This window comes from Thunnus thynnus, chromosome 21 (assembly GCF_963924715.1).
Source record: "Thunnus thynnus chromosome 21, fThuThy2.1, whole genome shotgun sequence".
NCBI lineage: Eukaryota > Metazoa > Chordata > Actinopteri > Scombriformes > Scombridae > Thunnus > Thunnus thynnus.
In genome coordinates this window covers 11,126,399-11,139,740 of record NC_089537.1, presented here as the reverse complement: position 1 = coordinate 11,139,740, position 13,342 = coordinate 11,126,399, and the positions used below count along the sequence as shown (strand labels likewise).

The 13,342-nt window shown below is 37.6% G+C and overlaps 1 protein-coding gene and 1 long non-coding RNA gene across 2 annotated transcripts in view; both read right to left on the bottom strand.

Annotated features, from left to right (window-relative positions):
- Positions 1–13,342, bottom strand: part of dlgap1b (discs, large (Drosophila) homolog-associated protein 1b) — a 106,481-nt gene that overhangs the window by 60,968 nt on the left and 32,171 nt on the right. Inside the window, exon 2 of the mRNA XM_067577453.1 lies at positions 6,695–6,780. The gene's annotated coding sequence lies outside the window, so the exon portion shown is untranslated. The remainder of the gene's footprint in view (positions 1–6,694; positions 6,781–13,342) is intronic.
- On the bottom strand, positions 2,932–6,109 carry LOC137173208 (uncharacterized). Its single transcript, XR_010925130.1, has 3 exons — positions 5,985–6,109; positions 4,946–5,038; positions 2,932–4,223 (listed from the first exon to the last, which is right to left on the bottom strand). It is a non-coding gene; the product is annotated as an uncharacterized lncRNA (long non-coding RNA).

Here is a 13,342-nt window from a genome sequence, read left to right as displayed (position 1 = left end):
TTCTGCAGAAAGAGATATAATCTTAAAGTATGCTTTGAAAGGTAGAAAAAAGGGTTTTAATCAAAGTCTGCAAATGTGTTGTCATGAATTAATGAACTGGGGCTGTTTGAAGATAAGGAAGTGTTTCCCAGTATTCTATATTAAGAAATATTACGGTTTTATTCATACTTTAATCATAAAATACACTTTGAAACACTGAACCCGTTATAAAGTTTCTGAACGCTTTGATGTACTGTAAATTATATGATAACTGTTTGTGATTAATACTACTTAGATGTCAATTATTAAGCTCTAAAATTGGGTATTTAGCTGCTCTTGATTTCGCAAAAATGTTTTTACAGCATCACATTTAACGATCATATCAAACTATAACACACGACTGTCAGTTTCAGAGCTACTATCATCCACTGCAACCTATTTCTACCAATGTGTATTCTCCATAAAACTCTTTTGTGGTTGTCTGCAGTGAAAGAACTGAAGAAACGAATGACAAAAATTTGCCTCGAAGCTCCAGTTCAACAAATGTGTTACTTGCACGCTGACTTCAGCAGATTAATTTAGTCTGAGGTGTTTCCTGTTAATCTGTTAATATCAATGACAAGCAGCACCCCTGAGTGAGTTTGGTATGAGAAGTAGCTCTCACACATTTCTACACTGTAAGTGGTGTATGTAATGTCCAGCTGGATGTCCAGTCATTCAACATCCCAGTAGCTACGGCTTTCTCTCCCCTCTGTGACATCAAAAACACTCTCCCTCTCTACTTTGCTTGCAGCCCCCTCACCTCTTTGATCATTCCTCTTCAATCTTTTCCCTACTCAACCCCGGGTGTCCGTTCTGTTCTGCAGTGATTGCCAGTATCAGCGCCATGGCTCTCCTCCCACTGGCCAAGATTTACCTCATCTGATCAGTCCTAATTACGCACTCATTCGCTACCTAATCTCCATAAACACACTCCACAGAAGAAAAAAATATAAAACGCTTGATGATGAAAACTCAAAATGTTGTTTTCACAGGATAACATCGAGATATTTGGAAAAAACTGTCAAACTGAAGAGTGGAGCTGCACAGCAGGAATTCTGTGATACAGCCTCGGCTATCAACCTGTTTATCCTGCTGCCTGCCGAATGCTTCCCTCCTTCTCTGAGCTTCCCTGCTATACAAAACACACTGGCTTATAGGGTCTGTTTGTAAACCACATTACTTCTTTTCAAATAGCCTTCGATGATGACCCAAGCCTGTGCAATGATACGTTTTCAAACGATAAGCTGTGCTCACTGTAAATCAGCTTTTTGGCAGTGGCCCCAGGCCTTAGGGTTTAGGGTTGGCTCGTCTACAAGAGCCGAGCCAGAGATGGGATCCCATGCCTGATTAGATGTTAACCACTCATGGTAATGACGGTGCACTATTTCCATTCTAATACAGTTGCAGCTGCTAATTATTATGAACACACTGTTTTCTCCTGAAAGAAAAATGTTTTCACTCACTCATTGTATTGTAGCTCAAAATAAGTCATCATACTGTTGTACAGTTTACTGTCAAGCATATTCAACATACTGTACATACTTATGTTGCATTTCTGAAACATCTAATGTACATAGAATTATTCTAAAATCTAAAATTAAAGAAAAACTACAGTCCCAACATATTCTGCCCGTAGTATTAACATAAATGTTCAATCACTTGAAGTATTAAATTACTTATTATGGATTGTATATAGTGGGAATTGTCCATTTTAATATATAAGAGGTTGCAATCTCAAAGAGAGTACTATGTGGAATATTTTACGTGTTGGGTAACATCTCAGTAATAATATCTATAAATATAAATGATACACTCAGGAACAGGATGGAGGGTATCATACAGCATCCATCAGCAAGAGAAAGTAGATCATGATGATGATATCCGATTATAACTTTAGTATTAATGTTTTTATTTCATTCCCATTTGTGACAAAAATAACTACAAATCCTCTCCACTCTCTCTTATTTGCCGTCTGCACAACATTGCTAGAGTGCTCTGACTTATGTTTGGCACAGTAAACATGTTCAGCACTTTTACTTGCTATTAAGCACTTTTCCACACTTTTTAAAACTGTTTATCTCACCACCACCATCTGCTCTGTCACCAGTTATCATTACACAGAAAGGGGAAACACATTTTCATCCAAACAGCCTCTGTGAGACCCTCTTTCTCATTTTGTCTGTTCCCTGCATCTCTGCATCTTTCTGTCATTCACCTTTTCCCCGCCATTCGCCCCCTCTGTCACTCTCTGCTCGACGTTTGTGTCTCTTTCTGTCTCATTTCTGCTGGCATCGATGCAAGGCTGTCAAGCTTGTGACAGATGTGTTTCTACTGAGGGTGCACTGAAAGGTTATAGCTGGCGTACGGAAGGCTGCATTCAAAAGGTCGGAGGTGAATCGCAAGTGTGCAGGTGTGAAAATTGACAGCATTCAGAGGCAACCGTAACAGAGTTGATAGAATATATGTCAAGGTTTTTCTTTATGTACTGCTCTACCTTAGTGGGACCCACTTCATAGGCACTTACTGATCTGTGCATCAATTAAAGTTGCATCCAAAGCTACTCATACACAAATAAAATGTTACATTTACTTAATTTAGTCATGTCAACCGGTCCCACATAACTGAGTTGAATAAATGAGAAAAGGAACAGAGAATCATTACTAAACACTGTCAAGCGAATCTCTCCAATCTGTATTGATTAAATGCTACATCATTCAGTTATGTAGAATTAACTGAACACACTATTGATTTTACTAACACATTTACATTTGATTTACAAACCACAGCTATGTTAAATTTATCTAACACAGGTGAGTTGTATTAATGTTGTAAGATTTTGTTGATTGTATTAAAATGACTGAACACTACATGCTCCATCAAGGTAAGTGAGGGAAATAAATACAACTTAAGTAATTGTACCTCACCTGACTTTATTGAACAGTGTCAGATCAAAAAATGTTGAGGAATGTGCTTCACAAAAGTGACATCAATATATTTGCAATAATACATCATGAAGCCAAGGAAGCAAATGCAGAAAGATTTACCATTTTGTACCATTTTGCCCTTAATGTCATGCATTACTTAAAATAGATAAAATATACAAAGAGATACATAAATAATAATAAAAATATACAGAAAAATAACAAATAATTACCCTTTTTAATATTCTAATGCATTGCCTGAATTATTTATTATTTAAAAAGTCGAGAATCACTACAGCCCAATTTGATCAAATTGCCATTTTTGTGCATTCAAACATCAGTCAATGCTCACGACTGAAAAACTAGAAAAATCTTTTTTCTGTCAAGCCAGCACTCCAAAATGAACATACGCTCAGTTTACAGTGATATGAAAACAAACAAGTGCAATGAGTAACAAATTACAGCAAATGTTTGGCAGTTTTGGCTGATGGATTAATATTTTGTGTTTAGAGATCTTTTATCTAGCCAGCAGTCAAAATGCAAAAATTCTCAGTTTCCAGTGACATAACAAAATATCAGCAAATACTAACAAATAAGAAAGACCATTCTGTCTTCATATATCTTTTTTGTTGAGCCAGCAGTCCAAAATGCTCAGTTTGCAGTGATATGAAAACAGGCAGCAGCAAGCACTAACAAATTACAACAGCAAATGGCAGTTTTGGTTGAGGGATGACAAATATGATAAAAATCAATCAGTATTCTGTCTTTAGACATCTTCTTTCATCTAGAAAGCAGTCTGAAATCTGAAGATGTTCAGTTTGTTTTGACATAACATCAAATGCTCAAAACTGAGAAACTGGAAACAAATGTCACAACTGTTGAAATTGCTTTTTTTTTGGCCAAACAAAGAGTCTAAAGATACTCAGTTCACAATTGCTCACTGAACCTAACCCAAGATTCACAGTCTCATTGATTGCAGGTGAAATTATTCATGTAGTCTGTTTTTGAGGACCTGCACCTTTGTGAAAAGTCTGTTGCAATCAAACTCCATCAACATCAATTTTTGAAGAAATTCAAATGTGCATTTCAGATTCTCGGGGTAGCTTAAGTTTAGGCTTGCAGATCAGCAAAGCAACATCTCTAAGATCGTTCACCACCTCCACCTTCTGAATTATGACGCCAACATCCTCAGGGGGATCTGTTGGCTCTGCTCCATCACATGACATAGATTCCCAAGACCATTTCCTCCATTACTTTCCTTGCACCAGGATGATCAATATCCTAAAAATAGAAGAAAAACAAAATATTAATTAGAATCTGTTTATAAGAACTAGGACCGCAGCTGTCATTTTCAATATGAATTACTCTAACTGATTTCTCAAATGTCTATAAATTGTCAGACTTTAGTAAAGGTGGCCATAAGAATTTCCCAAAGCCCAATGAGATATTTGGACAAAACAAAAAATTCAATCTCTGCTTGCAAAACAATATAATCAAAATAGTTGCCAATTACTTTGGTCAATCAACTAATTAAATGAAACAACATTTTTTCATCTCTAACTAGAACATGGAAGATTTGGACTTGTGCTGTCAGCATTGGCCAAATCAATTGAAAAAGTGCCCAGCTAATATACCAGTAAGAAATAGGAGTGCAGAAATTCCACAGACATGTTTGAGCTGTAGGCAGTGAACAAGAATAAAAATTTGCAAAGAGGCAGGAGTACTTTGACAGCAGCACAGACAATTCCCCGAGCTGACATTTCAACACACCTACAGTTATTCAAGACTTATCGTGCAGTAGAGCACACCTTCTTGCAAGTGTGAACACGGAAGCTACACAATGATGTTTGAACTACATGATTACATGGATTGTCAACCAGAAAAACACAAACAAGTTTATTTTCACATTGTTAAATGTTCCATTCAGTACATATCTATGTTGTCATGATTCTCATCAAAAATGTTTGATCAGGCTATGGTTCATACTCTATTATGCAACTTACCAAGTACTCCTTTATGAGGGTGTCAGGCTTTTCATTGATGTTGCAGCAAAGCCCTTTTAGGACACATTCTTGATGATCTTCAGTGCTGGGCTTCTGTGCAAATGAACAAACCTTCACAATCTACACATAACTCCACAGACTATGCTGTGTTCACACAGTGCTGACAATTTTATTCAGCCTAAATGTCAGGGACTGATCACAAGGGACTGTATTATGAAGTTGCAGAGTTGCAGAGTCGCTGAGTGTAGTTTCCAAAGAAATGGATAATTAGCTCTGTGGCTCATCTGTTACGTAACTTAGTACATGAGGAATGAACTAAGCTAATGTTAGCTAATACACTCACTAACTAACTTTATTAGGAACACCTGTGCAATCTAATGCAATTCAATACAACAGCTCTGCCATGAATTCTGCTTTTATGAAGCCTATAAACTTCACTACAAACCACTACATATCAGTTTTTGTTGAGATTGTCAGAGAGCTAATAATTCTACTTTATGTTTGTTATTGAGGTGGTAGTGGTTGCTGGTGGTGTACTGGAGTGCAGTATGTTGAAGAATGTTCCTGATATTTTGTCCACTCCACTAACACACACACAAAGTAGGCAAAATTTTAGGAACACTCCAGTACACCACCGCCACCCACTACAACCTCTATAATAAACATAAAGTGGAATTATCACCTTTTTGACAATGTCCACAAAAACTGAAAATGTACAAGCTTTGTAAAAGTAGAATTCATGGCAGAGCTGTTGTATTGGATTGCATTAGATTGCAGAGGTGTACCTAATAAAGTACTCAGTGAGAGTAACAAAATAAGACAAAGCTACAAAAAATTGTTAAATACAGTATTGCCTCTTTGTCACAGTTTTACTACTACAAGACAAACACAAGCAGTAGTGTGAAAATTAAGCTAGCTACAACAGGCTTTTCAAATCTAACATTAAAGTATATGACCGATCACATAAAAAGTAAAAAATCTTGCCTGCTGTTGTTTATGCACCAATAAATTAAATATTTGAAATAATTCACATACTTACCAACAAAATCGATGGATGGTTGTAGATTGCAATAAAAACTTTCAGCCAACGGTTGCTGTGAACACCTGGTCCAGCTGCAAGAGAAAATGGCTGCTAACCTGCGCGTGCTGCACATGTGCAGAGAAATATGGAAAGCGCGTTGGGACACTCTTTATTCATTCCAATGCCTGCAGTATGTTTTAAAGGTGCAGTGTGTAGAATTTAGTAAGTAATGGGCTTGGCAGAAATGGAATATAATATTCATGTTCAAAGTATGTTTTAATTAGTGTAAAATCACTTGAAAATAAGAATTGTTGTGTTTTCGTTACCTTGGAATGAGCCCTTTATATCTACATAGGAAGTGGGTCTCCTTCCATGGAGGCTGCCATGTTGCGCTGCCATGTTTCTACAGTAGCCCAGAAAGGACAAAGGATCCTACACACTGGTCCTTTATATAACTTGATTATGTAGGTTCAAATCAGCACAATTGTGTATTCCTGAAACCTTACACTGTTATGTTAATGCACTAAATAATTGCATTTTTGACCATCAAAACAAGAACAACCTTCTTGTTTTGATGGTAAAAAATGCAATTATTTAGTGGTTTCCACCTAAAACAACTATGTAATGCAAACAACATCCAAGTTTCATTTCTTAGGGTGTAGGGACACTGTCAGCAGTATGATGACGATCCAGTGGAGAGAACAATCATGCAGAGAAGTCTAACTCACCTTCTTTATTGTCTCAACTTCGGCATGTTTTCTCTCCTGTGATTAATTCCAGGCTCCTTGTCCTCCGTGCGTGCACATCTCTCCACCTTGGAACGAACAAAGACAGAGTCCGTGGTTGAGAATTCATCACAACACATCAAAACACTCCTGCGGTGCCCTGGTGGCTAATGTGCTGGCCCATGTGCCATGTGCTCAAGCTGTGTTGTTGCTCCCTGCTCTTTTCCAGACTCACTTCAGTGTTGCAATTACTGGTGAAATGCTGGGGGGATGGTGGACAGCACAAGACTCATTTGGAGATAAAAAAAGAAATACACAACCCCCCTCCCTTGCTTTAGCTCAGACCCCAACAGTAAATGGAGAACGTTCATCTTCATTGACCAGAGTGGTTAGATTAAAAGACATTAAAATGGCTGTGTGCATAATCGGCTAAGACCAGTTGAGTTTGGCTGTAAAATCACAGCGCCAGTGTGTTGGTTTTTGATCCTGTCTTTTGGGAAGTAACATTTCAAAGAAATGGCACGAAAGGAGGGAGGGGGACATGGGCAGAATTCATAGCCGGCAAGAAAAAAGAAAAGATAAGGGGAGGAAATTCATTTTAAGCCTATTTGCGCTTCTTTAAATCTAGCGTGTTAAGTCCTTAAGGTGTTTTGAGAGAGGGTGCCAGTCTTTGTCTCGGGGCAATGACTCACTCTGCTTTACAATAAAGCAGATCACCAACACTCTGCTCCCATCTCTTAAAGCGTATGGTCTCATGTTGTTGAGGATTTTTTTTTTTCTCAAATGGAAAGGCTTATGTAAGGAACATCCAGCTCTGAGACACATCTTATATAATTATCCCATATAATATCCTATCAGACCAGATTCATTAGCGTGCCTTTCAGAACACTTTGCAAATGCATTTTCTAGAAAGATATCCTACGATATGATATCCTATGAAGGTGATGAAGAGGAAGGGGCAGGTAGGTCAATGTGGGGGCATGGAACAGATGGTGGTCTGTCTGATGCTCACTAGGTGGGAGTGCGCGCGAGCACACACACACACACACACACACACACACACACACACACACACACACACACACACACACACACACACACACACACACACTCAGAGGAAGGGCATAGATACTCCAGGGGGGCTTTAGGTCCTTTTCACATGACAAGGATGCAGAGATACCAATAAAATAACAAGTTCAAGAAAAGTTAGAGTAGAGTTATAGCAAAACACAAAACTCTACACATAAGCTATCATTTGTGACCTCAGAGTTATTCACCCAAAACTATTTTTGACAAGTTTTTAACATTTTTTATAGGTTTACTTTAAGTTTTTAATTTATATATCTCCAAAGTCATTCTCTAACTTTTTTTTTGTTAATTATTACACTAGGTCAAAGGGATACATACACATACATATAAAGGAAAATACTGAGTGTCAACAACAACAACACATTAAAAAAGACAAGGGAAAGTAGAGGAAAAAAACAAAAACAAACAAACAAACAAAAAAGTGTTTCCTGTTCTAACAGTGCAGTATAGGACAAAGGTAGGTTCATATTCATACACATACCACTCGCTGACACATATTCATATACATATCCACATAGATGCACTCCCATACATAAGTGTTTACTTAGTTTTACAGCCAAAAAGTAAACATATTTACATCCCTTTAGTTAACCTTTATCAACATTTCAATGTTATTTTATTTATCCTTTTTTTTCTTTCCCCTTTTTAACATCAGCCTTCACCCTGACTCAAAGCATCCCACCCTCATTCAAAAATTAAATTCTGTTCTTTATTCCTATTAACATCCTTTTCAAGAACCCACTGATACTTCCGAAACATCTTGAAACATTCAATGTTTAATTGTTCTCTTTTTGTAGCTTTAAATATATATACTGTCCCCATCATAATGATGATGTTGTTCAAGTCTTTTCCTTCTTAATCATCCCTTAAATCACCAAACATTATAGTTAAAGGACAACTATAAAAAACTGAGTTGTAAACTGAGTCACATTGTTGGATGCCCCATTTTTTAAGCATATTCTTCATGGGCAAGTATCTGTAGATTAGTTTTAGTTTTAAAATTCTAGTGGAGACATCAAAAGTATTGGTGTAAACGCATGTAAACTTTCCTCCATGGGATACATTTGTCTAACAAATCCTCCCATTTTGAATAGCACCGGTGCAGCAGATATTTTTTTAAGATGCATGTATAACTGATATGTATTTTTTGTTAATTTTTTTCTTGTTCATTCATGTTGTATCCTTAATATAGGGGCAACATACCATTCGTTTTGTACATAATGATAGTTTCCTTTTCCAGGTCTGTGGTATAGCTGCCCGGAGTTGATTATATGTAAGAAGGTCACAAATATTACCGTACACTTCTATAAGATCATAAGACATGATTTCACCCTTACTGTTCAAAAGATCATTTTAAAATAATATTCCTTTTTTCAAACATGAATTCAATAAATAAAGGCTCATCTTTAATCAAAATATTTCCATTATACCACAACCCTTGGCTCTGGATTTCATAACAGGGTTCTTTTTGATGATATTGGTACTGAAAACAGCTGACTATGACCTCTTCAAAAAACATGATAAGTATGGAAATGACTTTCACTTTAATATAGTAAACTAAAAAGCAGTCAACTGAAGGTAAGGATAGAAATCTTTATGGAACAGATGATAAACGGACATCAATAACTTTGCTGGGAACCACTGTGGATTTGAAATAAATTTAGGTATAAGGGATGCTTTTAATGCGAAGTGGAATGCTTTAAGATTTAACAGTTTAAGTCCACCATGTTTGTAATCATTATATAGATATCTTATAGATATCTTACTTCTTATCTTGTCCACCCCATGAAAGCTCTTCTCCTGGGGAAGGTAATGACATGTGGATATATATAAACTGCGGAATTACTAAACAGTTTATCACTGTTATTTTTCCATATAAAGTTAGATTAGTCAATCCCCAAACTTGTAATTTTCTCTCAACTATATGTAGCTTTCTATTGAAGTTTTTCATTGTAATATGTTCCATGTTTTTAGGGATATGTATACCTAGGACATCTTTTGGGCCATCTGACCATTTCAATGGCAGATCACCACAGAGCTCAAAATCTGTGTCCTTCAGAGACCCAATTCATGATTCAGTACATTTATCATAGTTGGGTTTCAGTCCGGAGATAACTGAAAAATTATTTAGCTCTTCAACTAACACAGTGAAGGATGAAATAGTTGGCTGAATTTGAAAATTAACATTGTTCGCATACATTGAAATTTTTGATTTTAGACTATTTATTCTTAGACCCTCTATTTTGTTATTCTTTCTTACTTTTTGAGCTAATATTTCTATTGTTCTAATAAATAGATACGCAGAAAGTGAACATCCTTGTTTTAGACAGTTAGTCATTCTCTAACTTGGTTTCAACTGTTAAGTTAATCAGTGTTTTATTGACACTGTTACAACTAAGTTTGAAGAATTTTTAAAATCTTTTCTATACATTGAGCTAGCTTGCTAATGTTAATTACACAGTTCATGCTAATTTAAGATGTGTCTTATTTAAAAGAATGATGGAGAACTTCACTGCATGTCAGTTTTGCTATTTAGGATGTGAAAACCAATCAGTATCATCAATATCTCAAAACCACTCAGAACTCTTATTATTGCAAGGTCACATAATGTCTGAGGAGAGAAATTAAGAAGCACATTATCATTAAATGTAATAAAATATAATTTCATAAACATGTTATAGTATGGAAATATAAATACTATGAAGAATGATAAAATCACCTTTAAATGAATCACAGGTGGGAAATCACAAGTGGAAAATCACAAGTGGAAAGTAAAAGATGAGATTTCACATCTCCTTTGTCCTGTCTTCCTTGTCAATCATGTCACCTCTGCAGGAAAGAATTTCAATTTCACACTCTGCTGGGGTGCATAACACACACATCACTTAAACACAGGTGCAGAAACAGGGATGGGGAGGGGTTGAGGTGGCCTGTTAAAATATGGATCAACATATGAATGAGTAAAAAAAACTAAGGATGAACATAAAGAATAGATTAGACACAAGATTGGCATGCTAATATGGCAAATGGCTGCATTTATATAGTGCTTTTACCCAAATACCCTTGACAGTTTTTTTTCTGCTGCTCACTCATCCATTTTCACACACACACTCACACACTGATGGTGGCAAGCTACCACGCAGGGTGCTGGCACAACCATCGGGAGCAATTTGGGGTTTAGTATATTGCCCAAGGACACTTCGACATGTGGACAGGAGGAGCTGGGGATCGAACTGACCTTCTGATTTGTGGACAACTCGATCTACCTCCTGAGTCACAGCTGCCCCTAAAATATATTGTTTGGAAGAACAATGTCACTGCTCTCAGTGAACGTAAACGGCAAAAGGAAGAAGATGAGTCTACTTTCAAATCAACACACACAAAAAAATAAGAAATGATTGTTTATTTTCTACTGTCTTTAAACATGCAAAAAAATATTTTTGAGATCATTTAGAAAGAAGATATGTGTCCAGATTTGACTTGAAGAAGTTGACCTATGTGCCCATCTTCTATACTGCAGCTCTAAAATGTACTATATTCACTGCCTGCAGACTGAATAATTCATTAGTGCACAATAAATAGCAAAAAAAGGAAAGAAGAGGTCTGTAAAATGGGGAAATCACTGTGACCTTCTATGCAAAATAAGTGGAAGTTGGGAGAGTGACGCACAGTGAGAGATAGGTATAAAACCAGAATAAAAACAACAGAGGAACAGAAACAGAAACACAGAAAAAATGAGAAGGAAATTAAATTAGAGCTATACAAACGAGGGGAAAAAAAATCTTGTTTTGAAAAAAAAAAAAAAAAAAAAAACTCCATGTGCTAGAGTGTGATACAGAAATAGGCCCCTCTGTACTCATGAATCTCTTAGAGTGCAATCAATGGGGTAAGCGATACATAAAAGATGAGGCAGAGTTTGACCTGTGCACTGAGGGGGAGGGGAAATATTCTGCAGAGCTTGGACCGTAGGAGATGGCGATTTAGACTCTGTCAGGGCATCCTTTGAAGTTTTGGCAGATGAGGATGGGCTGTGGATCCGACTGTGGCCCTGCTGCATTAACCCCCCAAGCCCCTGCTTGCACTGAGTCAGCAGCAGCACCAGCGGGCTGCCTGCCTGGCCAGCATGATGCATAATCTCTACACTGGTGTAGCACAAAGCCATTATACAGAGCCATTATTCAAACTTCAGCTGTGATTATCTCTATGCTTTATTACATTTTCACAGCAGCATGACTTCACACCAGTCGGCCGTGGATCTGATGTTGATGCTTATTTTGGACAAAGATGGAATTTGTGAAGCAGCGGCTCATAACATCAACTCAGAAGTTATCGTGCAATTTCTTATCTACCAGCAGACAGCACAAACACACACACACACACACACACACACACACACACGCACGCACACACACACACACACACACACACACACACGGGCACATACCTTTATCTAGTTGAAGATCAGGATCTGTACAGATTGAAAGTCACACTGACACACATGCTCACACGTAAACACACACAAACAGACATTTTGCGCACTTTTGCCTGATTGTTTAAGGCACGCAGGCACTCTGGTGATAAATAGAGGTGAATCACGTCAGAAAGAAGATTAGAGAGGCTGTGAAAAAGCAGAGAATTATTGACGGAAAAAAGGGGGATTTAGATTTAGCTCTGCCTGTCCACAAGAGCCTCTAACCCCTCCCCACACCCCTCTACATACACACTCTTACACAAAAACTAGTGATGACTCAATAATACCGTCTCAGGTCACTTTGGACTGACATTGCTCAGGAAACTGTAAGTCCAAGCCGTGGCCCACTCTGACCCAACTTTTTCTATTAGGGCTTATCCAATCACTGCGAACCCAGTCAGCTAAACACATACTGTACAGCAGCATCCCTCGAAAACCTGAGGGCTGCAGCAGTGTAGTACATGCATGAAGGAATGCATCGAGTCAGATGAGAACTTGCAGAATCTCATCTCGCAGAAAAACATACACTAATCCGATTCAAAATACACCCAAATCTCTGTGTGATTAAAATAATTCCAGATTTTGAATAAATCATGGGTGATTAAACTAACCAGGATGCCCGTCTGAAGCAACAATCTCAGTCTTATGTTTTTTTCCTGTTGCACAAAGAACCTGAAGAAAACGGTCAAGAGGATGAAAAGAGCTACACAGAAAGCATTTCAAGGAGACAGAATATAAAAATACATCTCCAGGCCTGAGGGTTATGAAATATGTTTTAACACCGCTGTCCAGTCAGAAAGTGGCAGGTTTAACTTTAAAGCACTGCTCAAAAAAAAATCTGAATGTGAGTTGTGTGTGTAAGCCTGTCAATGTGTGGTCTCGTACGTGTTTTGGGATTTTTTTACAAGGGCACTGAGATGTGAACGGTATTTGCAATTGAAATGCGGGGCGTGCTTCAGAGGCAGGTGGGGTTGACAGCACCCCACCTGGCAGGTCAGACTTCCAAAGGGCACACTTAATGAATTCACAGCGCTGTAATGTGAGAAACACACACTGATGACAGGTAGTCATTTATTTAAAAGCAGGTGTTT